The sequence below is a fragment of the Capra hircus genome, chromosome 13 (genome assembly GCF_001704415.2).
Source record: "Capra hircus breed San Clemente chromosome 13, ASM170441v1, whole genome shotgun sequence".
Lineage (NCBI taxonomy): Eukaryota > Metazoa > Chordata > Mammalia > Artiodactyla > Bovidae > Capra > Capra hircus.
Window position 1 is genome coordinate 3,803,963 of NC_030820.1, and position 18,957 is coordinate 3,822,919.

An 18,957-nucleotide genomic window follows, 5' to 3' on the forward strand; every position below is an offset into this window, starting at 1 on the left:
ATAAATAGTCACATGTCACTAATGGCTGGCCATATTGGACAGTTTGAGATTGATCAGGTGATAGAATTGTAAAGTTAATTTCCTAATTTTTAATAATTGTATGGTTGATTATGTAAGCCTTGATTTTGGAAATCCACACTAAAATATTTAAGGGTAAAGAAGCATCATGTCTATTTTAACTTATTTTCAAATAATTTAGAGGAAATATATACTATCACTGTTTTTTATGTATATATATTTATAAAAAATATTTATAAATATATATGCTTCTATCATATTCTCTATGGTAGAAATCAAAGAGTATCATATATATATATTCATATATCATGATTCTTGAACAATACAGTATGGGAATTGGGGCACTCAGCTTTGGCACAGTCAAAAATGCACATAGAATTTGCAGTCAGCCCTCTGTATCTTTGGTTCCTCTGTGTCCATGGTTCCAAATCTGCAGATTCAACTGTGGATCATGTAATACTGAGTGGTTATTGTTGTTTAGTCACTAAGGTGTGTTCGACTCTTTTGTGACCCCGTGGACTGTAGTCCATCAGGCTCCTCTGTCCATGGGATTTCCCAGGCAAGAATACTGAAGTGGGTTGCCACTCCCTTCTTCAGGGTATCTTCCTAACCCCAGCTTCCTGCATTGCAGACAGATTGTCTACCACAACCCACAGAGTTCAATCACATGTTCTTCAAGGGTCAAATATATATATATATATATATATGTATGTATGTGTATATATATGTATATGTATATTTATGTATACATTTTATATCAGTTTTGTTAACTGTTAACATTTAAAGAATCTGAGTGAAAGGTGTACAAACTTTTTGAGGTGAAGAAAGGGAAAGGGATGTCTCTGGCTGTCCAGTGCTGAAGATTCCATGCTTTCACTGCAGGGAGCATGGGTCTGATCCCTGATTAGGGGACTAAAATCTTACCTGCTGCTTGGTGCAACCAAAAAAAAATTAAAAAAAGGGTGGGGGGATAAAAATGATAAGCTCTTAATTATTATAATAATAAACAAGAAAGTCATATTTGAAACTGGTTACTTCAGAGGTAGCCATACACATGTATTATGTAGAAATATGGAAGTAAATACTAGAATAAAACTATTCAATTACTTGAATTATTAAAAATATCCATCAGTTCTTTCCATTCCATTCTGCATGCCCCTTGCAGTATAATTTTGAAGGTCTCTTCATCATTTTTGAAACTGGAGTTAGCTTGTGACTTGCTTCGGGAGGTGGAATAGTAGCAAATATGATACAAGCAGAGGATTAAAAAGTACTTGTGCTTTGGTACTTGCCTTTCTTAGTGCTCTCAGGCTCTTGGAAACTGTAACTATCACCATGGAAACAAGCCTTGACTGGCCTGCTAGAGGAGGAGGGGCCCTGTGGAGGGAGGCCCTGCCACGGTGGTCATCCTGGCTATCCCATCTAAGGTCCCAGATATGAGTGTGAGGCCATCTGACTCTAGCTACCAGCTAACTTGACAGCTGACCTCATACATGAGTGGGCCCGGCCAAGACCAGAAGAAGAACTGTGCTGTTGAGCCCAGCCCAAATTTGCCACCCCACGGTATCAGGGGCTAAAGGAGTGATGGTTGTTTTAAGCCACCATGTTTTGTGTGTTTTGTTTCCCGAGAAAAGGTAACTGACACGAAAATGCTCCTCTAGAGAGAAGGATAAGATTGCAACATGCAAATATAACATGGCTTTAGGAATGTGGATTTTTGAGCTAGACCCTACCTTCCATCTCCTAGCTGTGTGATCTTTAAAAATTTCATTAACCGATTGCTTTTTCATATCTGAAAAATAGAAATGATAATACAACTTCTCATATTTATTCTGAGATTAAACTTTTTTTAATGCAAGTAAAAGACTCAGATAGTACTTGGCACATAATAAATGTTCCATAAATTGCTAGATATGTGTGTGGGGTGGAGAAGGGCAAAATAACCCTGGGGTTGCAATCAGAGGTGGAAGATAATGTTAAGTATATTGTATTAGTAAGAAAAAAAGGAGAGTTTGATTCTTCTCTCTAATGTCTTCTGGCTGTGTCATTTTTAGGCAAGTCATTTTTGTTTTCTAGACCTTGGTTACCTTGGAAAAAATTTTTTACTGGTGGACTAAACTGCCTCAGTGGATTTTTTCAGATTCCAAAGACTGTGATTATATTTATTTTAATTCTGATGTTTGTAAGAATCCCTTACTTTTCCAAAAAGGAGGTCATAGAGATCAGAGTCAGAATTACTAGGGTATAAGATGAAGATTTAAGGACCAGGCAAATTCAGACACAAACATAGCTGCACAAATTAATGTTGTTAGAAAAAGCTAATTACTAAGGAGTTCCAGGAAGGAAGCATATCTTTTGAAGTTCATGATGAGTAGATTTCTATAAGAAATGGTCCCTTTCAGAGAGATTAATAATGGCTGAATCAATGTAAGGTGAGACATTAAATCATGTCACAGACTTCCTAGGAAGTTCAAAGGCAGGTGTGCTGAGGTCATGTTAGCTGCTGTAACAAAAGAACTCAAAATGCATAATCACTCAAACATGATAAAACTAGTTTCATTCCTTGCAGGTGGATCTGCCAACCTGACATCTTTCTGTTTTTAACACATGGCTTGATTGCATCAAGTGGAGGAGAAGAGCGCATGGATGAGCACCTGTGAGAGATTTTATAGCAGTCACCATAATGTGACCCCTTACATTCCATTGGTGGGACCACACCTAGCTGCAAGGGAGGATGGGAGATAAAGTCTTGTGTGTTCAGAAAGAATAGGAATCATGTTTTGTGAACTGCTCTCTAGTTTCTGCCTCGGCAGGTACACACTGAATACAAGTAATATTGGGGGCACAACAGTGAGGGGTGATAGGGAGTATTAAAGGGAAATATTGCCTCCATGTCTAAATGGTGCCAGGTAGAAATGCAAACCATGGACAGCCAGACCGCCCAGTCTCTAAGGAGCACAGGCTTCTCAATTGATGTGTAAAATCTCTTGATTGTAAAATGTTGGTGATGAATTTATTTAAAAAAACAACAATATGTAGAATGTAGGGACTTCCCTGGTTAAGATTCCAAGCTTCCACTGGAAGGACCTGGGTTTGATTCCTGGTTGGGAAAATCAGATCCTACGTGTTACAGGGTGGCAAAACAAAACAAAACAAAACAAAAAAACAGTGTAGAGTATAAAGAAAATGCCTATGCAGGTCAGTGTTCCCTACATATTTCAGGCTACCAACGTGTAGTACCTATGTTGTGCTACATGGGAAAGTCCTAGAATATCAGATAAGAGCCTAGGAGGCAGATGACCTACAGGTGACAATCAGCCTGGACTACCCTAGGCAAAAGGATGAAGGGGAGAAAGCAGCCCGAGTTCTTGTTAGGCCTCCCTCCCAGGGCCTAGGAGAAGCTCCAAGGGGACGGGGAAAAGCCCTTTGATTAGGCATTTCCAAACCCTTTTCAAAGAAGAACCGGTCTTGTCTTCTGTTGCCATGCAGGACATGGTAAGAAAGCAGCCATCTACAACCCAGAAAGAGAGCTCTCTCTAGGAACCCAACTGACTTTCACCTTGACCTCTGTCTTTTCAGCCTTTAGAAATGCTCAAAGGATCAAACATTGCGGAGACCACCGAGTGATATAAGACGCCCACTGTCACCTTAACTCATTGTTAAGGTGACAAGTTCGGTGTTCCAAGCTGCCTAAAAGCCTTTCAAATTGGGTCTAAACTTCTATGCGTGACCCTGAGGACAAATTCTTACATCTGTTTTTAAAGGAAAATAAATAATAGTTTATATAGGGCAGGGGCGGCGGGGGGAGGGGGGCGGCGGGGTGGTGGGGAAGCAAGGACCGGTGGCAAAGCTGAGGATGGTGACTAGAAAGAGGGGAACAGTAAAATGGCTGAGAAAGGAAGACCCATGTCTACCTGTCTTCAACTGGGTCCTGCCCACTTGTGACACCCAGAGAAGGTGGGAAGGGAGCAGGGCGTGGTCTCGGGAAAGGGGTGATTTCACACTTAGTCACAGAGGCAGTGGGTACTTACCGGTCCAAGACAGAGGTCCAGTCTGCGTAGACACACATTTCCTGTAACCCTGTGACTAGCTGTCAGGTTCAAGCTTTATGCAAGATTGCGGCTGTGTCCTTGTCATACCTTTGGTGACTTAGAAAGACTGCAAACACTGGAACTAAATGCCTATTGTTTTCTTCTGTTCTTGGTGATTTGGTAATGACCTCAAAGGTAAGCCATGAATGCATATTTATATTGTGTAGCAGTGTGGCAAATTCTGTCTCTCTGGTGTTTTAACCTCCATCCTAATGGTCAGTGACATGCTAGGAAATGCCATTTTGTGCTGGGCACTGAGAGAAATTGGTTGATTATGTACCCCTCCATCCTGCTGGAGGGTTTTATGATTCAGGGAAAGTGGCAAGAAATATACAGTATTGAAAAAAGCAAAACACTGTTCAGTACAGGCAGGGCATATAATTGAGAAATGAATGGTGGAAATGGAGGAGCTTGAGGCATAGACGGGGAAGGGCGATGGACTGGTGTAGGGTTAGGAGTAGACCCACTGTCCTGTCTTACACAACAGTCATTCTTAAAGATGTGTCAAATATTATTGTGCTTGATTTTCTTATGCATAGATTGATGGTGTTCTCAGTTCAGTTCAATCGCTCAGTCATGTCCGACTCTTTGTGACCCCATGGACTGTGGCACGCCAGGCTTCCCTGTCCATCACCAACTCCTGGAGCTTACTCAAACTCATGTCCATCACGTCAGTGATGCCGTCCAACCATCTCATCCTCTGTTGTCCCCTTCTCCTCCCGCCTTCAATCTTTCCCAGCCCCAGGGTCTTTTCCAATGAGTCAGTTCTTCACATTGGGTGGCCAAGATATTGGAGTTTCAGCTTCAGCATCAGTCCTTCCAATGAATATTCAGGACTGATTTCCTTTAGGATGGGCTGGTTGGATCTGCTTACTGTCCAAGGGACTCTCAAGAGTCTTCTCCAACACCACAGTTCAAAGGCATCAGTTCTTCGGCGCTCAGCCTTCTTTATAGTTCAACTCTCACATCCATACAGGACTACTGGAAAAACCATAGCTTTGACTAGATGGACCTTTGCTGGTAAAGTAATGTCTCTGCTTTTTAATATGCTATCTAGGTTGGTCATTGCTTTTCTTCCAAGGAGGAAGCGTCTTTTAATTTCATGCCGGTAGTCACCATCTTCAGTGATTTTGGAGCCACCCAAAATAAAGTCTGTCACTGTTTCCACTGTTTCCCCACCTAATTGCCATGAAGTGATGGGACCAGATGCCATGATCTTCATTTTTCTGAATGTTGAGTTTTAAGCCAACTTTTTCACTCTCCACTTTTACTTTCATCAAGAAGCTCTTCAGTTCTTTGCTTCCTGCCATAAGGATGGTGTCATCTGCATATCTGAGGTGATTGATATTTCTCCTGGCAATCTTGATTTCAGCTTCTGCTTCCTCCAGCCCAGCATTTCTCATGATGTACTCTGCATAGAAGTTAAATAAGCAGGGTGACAATATACAGCCTTAACATACTCCTTTCCCAGTTTGGAACCGGTCTGTTGTTCCATGTCCAGTCCTAACTGTTGCTTCTTGGTACTTTAGTCCCTTTTAAAAAAGTAAAAAGAAATGAAGGCATTTTAAGCAGAAATTTGGAATATTTTGTTGAATTTGAAGCTTATTTTATCGCAGTAACTTCGTTTTTGCCAGATATGATGGTCACAAGTATGGTGCATGGTTATAGGCTATGTTGATGAAGAGACCGTGGCTTCCCAATGAAGGACTGACCTCCTGGACTGGAAACTTAGAAATGCCCTTTCCTCTGAAAAGTTCTCCACCAAGAAATCAGCAAAGCTCCCAGAAGCCTCTGCTGAGAAGGGTTGAATAAAAGTCCTTCTATGGTTTTGCTCATTATTTATGTCAAAATGAAAAATACGTTCTTTACCCATGATTAGAAGTATCTTTTTCATGGCGATAGCACTAGCACTTGAGATGATGTCCTCCATTTGGCAGTGAGATAAGTGGAGAAGGGAATATCCTGCCAACTTTGGACAACATATGATTGTGTATTTTTAGTTATGATCCAAAGTCACTATTTGGCCTGTGAAGCTGGTTCTATCTCTTCGCCAAGTTGGGCAAGGAATCTTGGCTGAAAGATGCTTTTTAAAGACCTGGAGTATTGGACTAGATGTCAAGACATTTGTGTTTGGACTTCTTTGGTGCCACTGTTTGAAAAAGCAAAGGTGTCCTGGCTTTGCTGTTTCTTTCCATTTTAATGTACCAGGAATGATCCCGGAGCCCTCTTACAGAACATTGTATGGCTAAACCAGAACTTCATTTAGAAATATTTAGAATCGTCTAAGTTGGAGTGTCTGGAGTAATTATTGTTTAATAATGCCATGTCTACTATTATTATTGCTGCTGTGTTATTACAGTTTTGGTCATGGTTATAGTACCAATGTCTCTGTTTATTATAAAGCGAGATGATGAGTGGTATCCTTTCCAGACAGCCCCAAACTATCCCAGAGAAATTAAAAGTGAAAATAATTTATGTCACAGTGCTGAGGAAATGAAATACCCAGTGGTCAAGAAATAAATACGTCAAAGCTTCTAGCAAAATATGAAGTGGGAATGTTGCTTCAGACTGTGTGGACCTACTCACTGCCTTTCACTGTGGAACCAGCTTTAATATTTTTGACCTCACTGTATGGCATGTGGAATCTTACTTCCCTGACCAGAGATTGAACAAGTGCCCACTGCACTGGAAACACGGAGTCTCAACCACTGGACCACCAGGCAAGTCCCCAGAACCAGCTTTAGATGTCAATATTCTGATTTGTATTAACCTTCTTTAGACCTACCTAACTTATAAATCTGGAGAAGGCAATGGCACCCCACTCTAGTATTCCTGCCTGGAAAATCCCATGGACGGAGGAGCCTAGTGCCCTGCAGTCCATGGGGTCACTAAGAGTCGGACACGACCGAGCGACTTCACTTTCACTTTTCACTTTCATGCATTGGAGAAGGAAATGGCAACCCACTCCAGTGTTCTTGCCTGGAGAATCCCAGGGACGGGGGAGCCTGGCGGGCTGCACAGTCCAGTCTGTGGGGTCACATAGAGTCGGACACGACTGAAGCAACTTAGCAGCAGCAGCAACTTATAAATCAACATTTTAGTTTATAGTAACCCTGTTTAGACCTATCTGAAGTTATACACAAAAGTAGGATTTTGACTTTACAGTTATATTGTGATGGGTGAGAATGCTCTCCCAAGTCACAGATTTGGAGACAAATAGGAGATCATTTTAGCACCAGCATCTTCTTCCCTGACTACTTGAACACTTTTATATTGTCAGTCTCTTTGGATAAAAGTTATTTTTAAATTTATGAAAAAAACCCATCCAGGACCCAGAAACAAGCTGGGCTTCAGAGTGTATCATCCAGGAAGTCACACACAGGAGACTGCAGGTGGCAAACGAGTGTGAAGTCCACGGTCAGAATGAGAAGTAGCCGGCAGCAGCCGCGGCTGGGAACCGGGGACCGGTGCAGTGATGTGGTCATGGTAATGCTCCACACTCTGTGTGTGCTGCTGTGCTCCCTGTAATTCACTTTTGGGAATCGCACAGTCTCTGTCCCTGGGCTCATCAGCTGGCCTGGCCTTTGCGTTCCTAGCCTGTCATTCCTCCCCGGGTCCGGGAACCTCTGAGTGCCTTGCTAAATGAATTCATCGTGGGAACAAAGATGGGGTGGTCGCACAGAGATGGCTATCTTTTGTTGTCAGACATTCAATCCCATAGAGCAATCCAATTACTTAAGCTGTTTCTCTCAGTCTTATTAGGGCTGGCCACGGAGGCCGGCTTGGATGCTGATTGCTGCGTCTCAGAAGAATGTGGTGGAACAGATTAGCGCTTTAATGAGAGACCTTCTGAAGGCCAGATCGTTTCCATTGTATATGTATCGAGATCTAGGAATCATTTTTAGGCAAAAGCCCGGAGTCACTGTTACAATGACTGATCAAAGGATGGCTGGAAATCTGTACAACTGCTTGAAGAAATTTTATGGGTTATAAAATATTGGCATGGCTTCTGTCTGTTATGGGCTATCTGCTAAAAATCTTTGGTAGGCTGGGAAAAGGAAATTGCTTATTGGCATTTATTCTGTGGGATGGATATCTTTGGAGTTTGCATTTGAACTCTTTCCTCACTGTGTTACAGGTCAAATTCTATGCTCAGCGCTAACATTCCAGGAATGTGGACTGCACAAAATCAACACAAGCCTTACTCTATATTCTGCTGCTCAGAAAAACAGACCGTGAGAGGGTGGCTCAGACAAGGGTGAATGGACGATTGCTAGGAACAGATAGCAAGGGTGGGGTAAGATTGCCGTGGTTAATGTGTAAGGTTGAAACTTGATGTTAGAATGAAAGTTAGGAATTAAGTTTGAGAAGCAGCTTAGGACACTCTTGCTCTGGCTGTTGAGAAAAGATGATATTGGGGTTTTGTTTTGGCAATTAGTTTTCATGTTGAAAGAAACAATATCCAGGCCTTATAGGTCGTGCCTATGGCTCTGGGAATATTTCTGAAATATCAGATGCAAAGAGCTTTTATTTTAAAAGAAGGGCAGCTACTCCCATTTGGAAGGGTTTAAATAAATAGAAAAACTTTTTTTTTATATAAATATCTTATTATTTCAAACAGACATAAAAGTACTCATTACTCAGCTTCAGTAGTTAATTGTAGCTAATCTTTCACTTATACTTTCTAACGTTTCTGGAAAACTCTGACCTTGTATAATTTCACCCATGACTACTATACTCTAAAAACAGGAACTCTTTAGCAAAGCTTCAACTGCAATAGGATTATTGTGCCTTAAAAATATTAACAATAGCTTTTTTTTTAAACAATAATTTATTAACAGCCAGGAATTTTTACTTAATTAAATTTTTTATAAGCATAAGATACTAAGATATTTGGCCAATTTTTTGGAAGTATTTTTGGCATGGTATGTTTTAGATAATTTTAGATAATAAATGCATCTTTTTCCCAGGAGGCTATTGCTCATCTCCTTCTATGCAGACTTATTCCAGATTCCATAAAGATGTTAGAATAAGAATAAACTCTGTCTGTATGGGATTTTGTAGTTTTCAAAATACTTTTACGTGTGTAGATATTTTGGTTGTTATATTAGCCTCTGCTGCTGCTGCTGCTAAGTCGCTTCAGTCGTGTCTGACTCTGTGCGACCCCATAGACGGCAGCCCACCAGGCTCCCCCATCCCTGGGATTCTCCAGGCAAGAACACTGGAGCGGGTTGCCATTTCCTTCTCTAATGCGTGAAAGTGAAAAGTCAGAGTGAAGTCGCTCAGTTAGGTCCGACTCTCAGCGACCCCATGGACTGCAGCCTACCAGGCTCCTCTGTCCATGGGATTTTCCAGGCAAGAGTACTGGAGTGGGGTGCCACTGCCTTCTCCATATATTAGCCTCTACAAAACAGCTGATTAGAGATAAAGAAACAAACATAACTGGTATTTGAATTTAACTCTTTAACATCAGCAAAATGTTCTTTCTCCTTTACTGTTGATTTTCACTCTCTTTCAATACAATGTGCTAAGTTGTGTCCGATTCTTTGTGACCTCATGGACTGTACCCCACCAGGCTCCTCTGTCCATGGGATTCTCCAGGCAAGAATACTGGAGTGTGTTGCCATGCCCTTCTCCAGGGGATCTTCCTGACCCGGGGATCAAACCTGCATCTCTTATGTCTCCTGCTTTGGCAGGCAGGCTTTTCACCAGTAGTGCCAATGATTTCTATCAAAAAGTAGAATTCCATGGGCTTTGTCTTGGACTGAATTTCAGATACTGATTATACTCAGTTATATATGATCTTAGGTGAATGATTAACCAAGTGGAAGCCCAGTTTCCTCATCTGTAAACTGGTGAGTATAATACTCTAACTTCCTGGCTTATAGCAGAATAAAGGGTAGCAGGAGATGCCTAGTTGCTTGTATCTTTGCTTCTCAGATAATGGCCTGGATGCAACCCCACCTTTCACAGTGTGACTTTACTTCCTTACATCTTGAATCTGAGCTGGACTTGTGACTTGCTTTGGCAAGTAGAATCAACAGAAGTACAGTCTTGCCATTTCCTAGGTCAGGCCTGAAGATGCTTGATGTACTTATCTGTTTTCTGGGATGCCTGCCACGACCATACAAGCCTTGGCTAGGCTGCTGGGTGGTGAGAAATGACCTGGAGAGCCCAGTTGTCACAGTGGAGACCATCCAAATCAGTCTGTAGTCAGTGACCTTCACAATATGTGAGAAAGCTTAGCTAACATCAACAGAGGTCCCTCTCTACCCAGCCTGGTGCTGACCACACACATGAGTCCTGCCAAGACCAGAAGAACAACCCAGCAGACCCAGACAGTTATGAATGGTAATACATGCTTATTGTTTTAAGCAAGTAAATCTGGGGGTGGCTTGTTATACAGCAATTGCTAACTGTTACACAGTAATTAGAGAGACAACATTAACATTTATTAAGTTCGAGAGGAATTAGTAATGCTTCCATCCTTTTACCCTCATTCAATCCGTCTGCTTTGTAAATGTTAGATAGATCACCTCAATAAAGTGATTTTTGCATGATTCTTTCTACTGTTTACAACTTTGCAGCTCTTCATTCCTGTAGGAAGTAGCTCAAAGTCTTCAGCATATGACTCAGCAAAATCTGACTCCAATTACCTTTCTGTTATTTTCTTCCAGTACTTTCCTATGCTGATTTTTTCTAATGAACTTCTTTTTATGAACATCTAACTTTAAGTGACTCTTTTGTGCTTTTGCTCTGTCTCTAAGTCTCTACCTAAAATGTTCTTCATTCTGGCTACATGCTATTCAGGGGAGCTCCTAACTTCCCGAAAGCTTTTCCAAACGCCTTTAGTCACAGTATTGGCAGCATGTCTTTATGTCACTGGCTTAGCAATGAGCCGTTTTTGCATTCTGACAATTTATGTTGCATCTGCTCTTACTGTATGATTTTCTAATTGTATCCTTCTTGGTGATAAGAATCAGGTCTCATGTTTTGGTATCTAAGACAGTTATTAACACAAAGAATTCAATAAGTATTTTTTGGTCACCGTTGAATTGAAGGTTAAAGGGTATGATGGTACATATCCATAGAGAGAAAGGGGAGATCATTGTGGCATAAATAAATTAAGAAGGCCTCTTGGAGAAAGAGAACTTGTGCTGGATCCAGAAGCCTGAGCAGAACTTCAAAAAATAGGAGGAAGTAGAGAGAGGGTGTATGTATAGTAAAAATGCTTGGAGGCAGGAGCCAGCACAGGGGGTATTTTAGTTAGCATGGGCTAGCTTATGATAGAGCAACAACCATCCCCCCAATCTCAGTGACAGAAGCAGTGGAGTATCACATACCAGTAGGAGGAATCTGCTGAAATTCATCTTCACTTAGGGATCCAGGGCAATGGAGTTGCTACCATCTGGAGTTAATCGATCTTCGTGGCAAAGAGGAGAAGAGATGAGAAAAATGAATTGCTTCTTAAATACTTTCACCCAGAGGTTGTATATGTCACTTCTGTCTGTGTAGGATTCATTGGCCAGAGGTGATCACATGGCCACACCTAACTTCATGAGTGCCTGGCTGGAGAGGTTTAAAAGATATTAGTAAACAGTTTTTTTTTTTAATTTTTTATTTTAACTTTATTTTACTTTACAATACTGTATTGGTTTTGCCATACATTGACATGAATGCGCCACGGGTGTACATGAGTTCCCAATCATGAACCCCCCTCCTACCTCCCACCCTATATCATCTCTCTGGATCATCCCCGTGCACCAGCCCCAAGCATCTTGTATCCTGTATCGAACATAGACTGGCGATTCGTTTCTTACATGATAGTATACATGTTTCTTTCTTTTTTTTTTTTTAAATTTTTATTTTTACTTTATTTTACTTTACAATACTGTATTGGTTTTGCCATACATGGACATGACTCCACCACGGGTGTACAAGTATACATGTTTCAATGCTATTCTCCCAAATCATCCCACCCTCTCCTTCTCCCTCAGAGTCCAAAAGCCCATTCTACACATCTGTGTCTCTTTTGCTGTCTCGCATACAGGGTCATCATTGCCATCTTTCTAAATTCCATATATATGTGTTAGTATACTGTATTGGTGTTTTTCTTTCTGGCTTACTTCACTCTGTATAATCGGCTCCAGTTTCATCCATCTCATTAGAACTGATTCAAAGGTATTCTTTTTAATGGCTGAGTAATACTCCATTGTGTATATGTACCACAGCTTTCTTATCCATTCATCTGCTGATGGGCATCTAGGTTGTTTCCATGTCCTGGCTATTATAAACAGTGCTGCGATGAACATTGGGGTAAAAATAGTTTTAATCCTCTTAGGTAGTGGGAGGTGGTAGCCTGGGACAAACTAGCCTAATTAGATAAAGGTTACACAGTGGAGAAAAAGGTAAGAAATTAGATGGATTGGATAAAATGGGACAAAATTATGGAAAGTCTTTTGGCCCAGGAGGAATTTGTTGTTGATATTAGGCAGTAGGCAGCCATTGTAGATTTTTGAACAGTGAAAGGGCATGATGACAGCTGTGTTCAAGTAAGACTAACTGTCACCTTGTAAATAGGATGAAGAGGAGACGGATAGGGAGCCGTTCCATAACCTTTAAGGCTTGGAGTGCTGAGCACTGGTGGTGACTGAGTGAAGGGGGATGTCTGTGTATGTGTGTGTGAGAGAGAGATACAAGATACTTCAAAGTGAGATGCCACAGGATTTGGTGATCGATTGAAGCGGTAGACTGAGATCTGGAGGACTGATGTCTTTAGTATATGCAGTCCCTTTCCTCAAGTAGGAAGAGGAGGAGCAAGAGGATGAGGTTCAAGCTAACTCATACACTAAGCTAGTTTCAGACCTTCTGAATCTGTGTGGTCTTCATAAGATAGTGATTGAAACAAAAAAGAGGATTTCATTCAAGTCACAAGTATGGTGTGTGTGTGTGTGTCTGCCTGTGTGTGTGTACAAAGAAAAATAGACTTCCTTAGATCACTTCAATGCCCTGCTCATTTCTTTATAAATCTATAAGAACCAACAAATGCAGAATTCTGATTTTGTTTTCTACTGAGACATGCGAAGTCACTGGTGCCTGCTTTCTTTGGTTTAAGAAAAAGAGAGTTGGAAAGGTCATCCAAGATAGGAATAAATAGAGGCAGAGGCGAATCAATGTTTAACTTGGAAATATTTTTCAGTTAATCATTTCTGACCGCTCACACTAAGAGGGCAGTCCCAGAGTGCTGGCACGCTGGTACTGCAAGCCACCAAGCTTCTAGTAAAAGAACCAAATGTCAGGATCCATACAAAGACTGTCTACTATAGGTTTAACCTAAAATGGGGAGGAAATCTTCCACAAATGTATATCTAGGGCTATTTTGACTTATAGATTTTTGCTTCCAAGTCAGAAGTCATGAAGCCATAAGATTTTCCTTGTTTGAGGGATTATCATTTAAAAGTTGGGACCTTTACCTGGTAGGAAATTTGTTGAAATGTGTGGGAAATCATTTTGAAATCTGTTTTCTGGCTTTCTTTTCCTGTTTTTACTGACGGTATATGTAATTTTACAGAATACTACATAATATGGTTTCTTAGTTGGGGGCTGTTTTGATGACTTTTTTGGTTACTTTATCAAAGGAAGCCAATCAATAAGAAAAGTTTGGAAACTTTATGGGGCCCATGGGGCTAATATTTGGTCTTATAAAAATAGATTTTTAAAGTTTTTCTCCATTTTAGTATGTTTGCAGATGGTCAGTGATGAAGAAACGCAATGATTTTGACAGGCTGTGTTCATTCTCTCTTCTGTAGGAGGTGAAATAATGATCTATCAGACAAAAGAGGTAACTTATCTGGCCTTTGACTATAATGTTGCCATTACATTCATGTAAAGCTCAGTTTGTAAAAAGAGTTCTTAATCCAAGCATCACCCTTGACTTAAGGCCATTGTGCTTGTGAACCTCAGAGCATATGGTGTGTTCTTTTGCAACCCAGCACTCCAGAGTTTCCTATACCACAGACATTGCTTTCCAAGCAGAGAGTAATGCAACCAGTGCCAAAATAATAAATACTCTAAGAGCGCAAAGATATATTTCTCTTAAGAGACCTGGTCTTTCTAGCATTCTCATTCTAGATAGGTGAAACAGCTTGTAATAATTCAATAGCAGGGAAATTCAGTGAAGCTGTGTTTGAATTAAGGGATGTCTTAATTTTGGTTTTGCCTTTGTGTGTGTGTGTGTGTGTGTGTGTGTGTGTGTGTATGTGTGTATGTGAGTTGCTCAGTCGTGTCCGACTCTGTGACCCCATGGACTGTAATCACCAGGCTTCTCTGTCCACGGAATTCTCCAGACAAGAATACTGGAGTGGGTTGCCATTTCCTTCTCCAGGAGATCTTCCCAACCCAGGGATTGAATGCAGGTCTCCCACATGGCAGGCAGACTCTTTACCATTTGAGTCATCAGGGAAGCCCTGGTTTTGCCTTTGGGAAGCTTTAAAAAAAGCTGGTTTTGAATGCTTTTGAGGAATTCACATAGATTCTATGGATTTTACAGGAAATATAAAATACTATCTTACATGTGTCTCATATTCAAAAGAACAAATTCTATATCTTTTATGTTCTTTTAGGGTGAATGGACAGCAACATACTGATGGCATGCTAAAAAAAGTCTTTTATTATGGATTGGATCTTTAATCTTGTAATGTCTTTAAATGATGTCACTTTAGATTTTTATTGTTAACAATCCCATTGTTTGGGAATGGGCTTCCCAGATGGGCTCAGCAGTGAAGAATCTGCCTGCAATGCAGGAGACACAGGAGACATGGGTTCAGTCCTTGGGTTGGGAAGATTCCCCTGGAGGAGGGCAAGGCAACCCACTCTAGCATTCTTGCCGGAGAATCCCATGGACAGAGAAGCCTGACGGGCTACAGTCCATGAGGTCACAAAGAGTCAGACATGACTGCAGTGACTTAGCATGCATGCATTCCATTGTTTGGGACCTGGGTTTCAGATTTCTTATTTTGTACTATATCCTTGGTCATCACCTTGGTCCACCAGTAAAGTCTGGCCATGAATTTATTATTTATTTATTTAGGTCAAAATAAGAGGTGTGTTTCCTTCCCGTTGCAGGATTCAGTCTCCTTCAGATTTTCCTGAGCAGAGGGCAGATGATGACTTGCCTGTGCATCAGTTAGCTATTGTTGCATAACAAGCTACTCCAAACTCTGTCCTAAAAGAGTACAATTATGGTTCTTGGGTTAGATGGACAGCTCTTTTGCTCTTGGTAAGGTTCGCCTCCTATCTCCTGCCAACAGTGGGCCAGGTAGGGAGCTCTGCATTTCTAGGCTGACTATGGGCTGGTCTGAGGTCACCTTGAATGGGACAGGTGGTGTCTTCTTTGTGAAGGCTCTCATCATCCAGCAGACTTGTCTGGAGCTGTTCACATGGTGGTAATAAGGATCTGACAGAGAGTGTCTTTTCAAGACGGCACACTGATATTTCCATTGCAAGTTGACCAGCAAGCCACCAGGCCAGTCTAGACACAAAAGGTAAGGAAGTAGACTTCCTCTTGCTGGGAGGAGCTGTAGAGTCTCTTGGAGAGAGTGTAGGCACAGGGTGGCCATTGCTTGGAGTCATCAGTGCAACCAACTGATTGCATCATAATGGGAAGTAATCATCAACAAGGCTAATGATCTCTGCCCCAGGTGAAAGGTCCATGACTTATAGCTAATTGCTCGAGCCATATTTCAACAAGTGCAGTCTGTAGGTGCTGTACCTCCCACATCAGAGTCACTGTAGGGCTTGAGGTGCCCTAAACCTACCACATTATATTTTGGGATGAGTCCTACAAATCTGCATGTTAATCAGTATTCCCAACCCTACCCCACAACACATTCAAATTTCAGAATCTCTGCTTTAGAGTCTCTTACTCAACATGATGAAAACATGTAGAGTCAAGTAAGAGTATGTTTTTTCAGATACATAAAATTTATTTTGAATTTAATTACAAAAAATATACCCAGACTTTTCCAATGTATTGCTTTAGACAAATTCTTACCTTTTCTCAGATTATGATAAATATAATATGCCAAAATTCTTTAATTAGTAAACTCATACTGGTAGGATAATCATTACTTTTGCTCCTTTGATTTTGTACCTGCAAAGGGTCCCTAAAACCTGATGCACTCAAAATTGGGCCATTTCCCCTTCCTCAACGATAATGTCCAAGTCAACATTCCTTTGGTTTCTTTCATAAGAAGACTCAGAAACCTACCAAGATGTTACCCCCTCTAGGAGCCTGTGGTGTAGCAAAGTTGAAATATTCATAAATTTATATTTCAGGAGAAAAGGACATAGATATATGGGAGTCATAGCTTTTATCCAGTGCCTCCTAGCATATGAGTAGGGACAGAAGATACTGTTATATGTTTGAAATCTATCTTTATCTTCCACTCAGAAGTCTTCAGTGGGAGTCATTCAGATGCCCTTCAGGTAGAGACCAACTCTGCATATGTGTGTGTGTATGGTGAGTGTGTACGTGTGTGTGGTGTGTGTGTGTGTGTGGTATGTGTATATGAGTGGTATGTATATGTGTGTGTGGTATATGTGTGTGTGTATGCGTGGCATGTATGTGCCTTTGTATGTGTGGCATATGCATGTATGAAGATATATGTGAGTGGTGTGTGTATGTGAGTATGTGGTAAGTATGGGTGGTATGTGTGTGTGGTGTGTGTGTGTGTATGTGAATGAGTGGTGTGTGTATGTGTGTGTGGTGTGTATACACAGTGTGTGAATGTATGTGTGTGTGTGTGTGGGGTGTGTGTGTGTGTGGTGTGTGTGCACAGTGTGTGAATGTGTGTGTGTGTGTGGTGTCTGTGTATGTATGTGCTTGTGTGTCTATAAGTGAAAGCAGTTCTGTCATTTCACTGGAAACTGCCTTTGAGCCATAGACTGAAAATTTAAGATATTCTGGAAGAAACTTTTGGGATCAACAATGTATTTTAATGAACACTCAAAGGAAATAAACCTGAAAGAAGCAAAAAGAGCTTTAGAAAAGACCAGTTCCCGAGTTAAACTAGTCTCCTTGATTCCAGTCTTTACTGGAACAAATTTAGCCTGTGCAGAGAGCAGATGAGTCGCCTGGAAGCAGCCTTGGCCCCTCACTCTCCCCCTTTGCTTGCAAACCCTTCACAGCACCTCCCTGGGTTGCCAAATGCAAATACCTCAGAGGTGGGGAAAGCACAGATGGTGAGTGAGGATGTGGGGTTCTAAATAATAGCAGTGGGGGGCCTGTGGGAAACTGGAAACTGGAAGTCTCGTTGAAAAGTACTCAAAATCATATTTTTAGAAGAAAAATTGGACCTAACCAAAAGAATACACGTGTGGGTCAATTCATGTCTTAAACCACCTGTGTGCTACCTCTGGGCTGGCTCAAGTTCAAGCATGATAATCTGGCATTTAAGATTCTCTATGGCCTGGCTTCCCTGGTGGCTCAGATGGTAAAGAGTCGGCCTGCAGTGTGGGAGACCTGGATTCAATCCCTGGGTTGGGAAGACCCATTGGAGAAGGGAACGGCTACCCACTCAGTATTCTTGCCTGGAGAACTCTATGGACAGAAGGGCCTGGAGGCGGGGGCCTCGCAAAGAGGCAGACACGACTGAGCAACTTACTTTCACAGAGTGGCCTAACACAGTGCTGTGAATAGAGTAAGGTTTTTCCTGCTCACTTTTTTAAAAGATGTGTTTGATGTGGGCCATTTTAAAGTCTTTATTGAATTTGTTGCAATATTGCTTCTGTCTGTAGCTTTGGTTTTTGGCCACTGGGCAAATGAGATCTTAGTTCTCTGATCAAGGATCAGACCTGCTCCCCCTGCAGCGGAAGTGCATAGCCTTAATCACTGGACAGTCAATGAAGTCTCTTCACGCTCGTTTTGAATTCAGCGAGGTGTAGGGAAAGATCACTGGGCTTCGGAATTCTTGGGGCTGAATTCTGATTCCACCACTCACTGGTCCCTGCAGCCTCAGATGAGTCGTGTGCGTTTTTCATTTGTGCAGTGTGGTTTGTGATGCCTGCCCTGCCACGCTCATTTTTTCCCTAGGAACGTACAATCGTTCCATTCAGAGCTGTGCCGCCGGTAGGGCAGCCACTGGCCTCATGGGGCCACTGAGCACTTGGCATAGTGTTAGTGCCACAGAGAAACTTGATTTTTTAGTTGCCTCCAGGTTTAATTCATTTAAACTGAAATTGAAAACCTGCTTGATTTAGTTTCCAGAAAACTTTTTAAGAATGACTGGAATAGCTGAAATTATCAATCTAGTTTTTTTAGCTGTAATTTTTTCTGAAATATAAATGCAGATCAGACATTTCTCATGAAAATTCAGCATCTGAATTGAGAGATCTAAATGGTACTAAAGTACACAGTGGATTTTGAAAATTTAATACAATAAAAAATATGGAACAGCTCATTAATAACTTTTTATGTTGACTACATGTTAAATTATATTTTGGACAAACTGGGTTATATTAAGTACAGTTTTTTTTTCCTTTCCACCCCCTCCACCAACACCCCTCCCTCAATTTAAGTATATTGTTACATTGATTTCACCTCTTCATATTAAAAAAAAAAAAGTAAAATATCGCACGTGGCTCACATTACATTTCTATTGGGCATTGCTGGTCTACATGAAAACTTTTAATAAACTATGATGTTTTTATCAGCAATAAATACTGTACAAGGAGGGTACAATATTTGTGAGAGTAGTGATTGCATCTGTCCTATTCCCCATCTTATAACTGGGGCCTGGCTTGTTCCCTGCACAAAGCAAAGGCGGTCAAGATTCTTCAAACAAATAAA

The 18,957-nt window shown here is 41.2% G+C and overlaps 1 long non-coding RNA gene across 1 annotated transcript in view; it reads left to right on the top strand.

Moving 5' to 3' along the window:
• LOC108637362 overlaps positions 4,055-18,957 on the top strand; it is a 29,460-nt gene continuing 14,557 nt past the window's right edge. The window contains exon 1 of the long non-coding RNA XR_001918967.1: positions 4,055-4,244. This is a non-coding gene — a long non-coding RNA (uncharacterized LOC108637362). The remainder of the gene's footprint in view (positions 4,245-18,957) is intronic.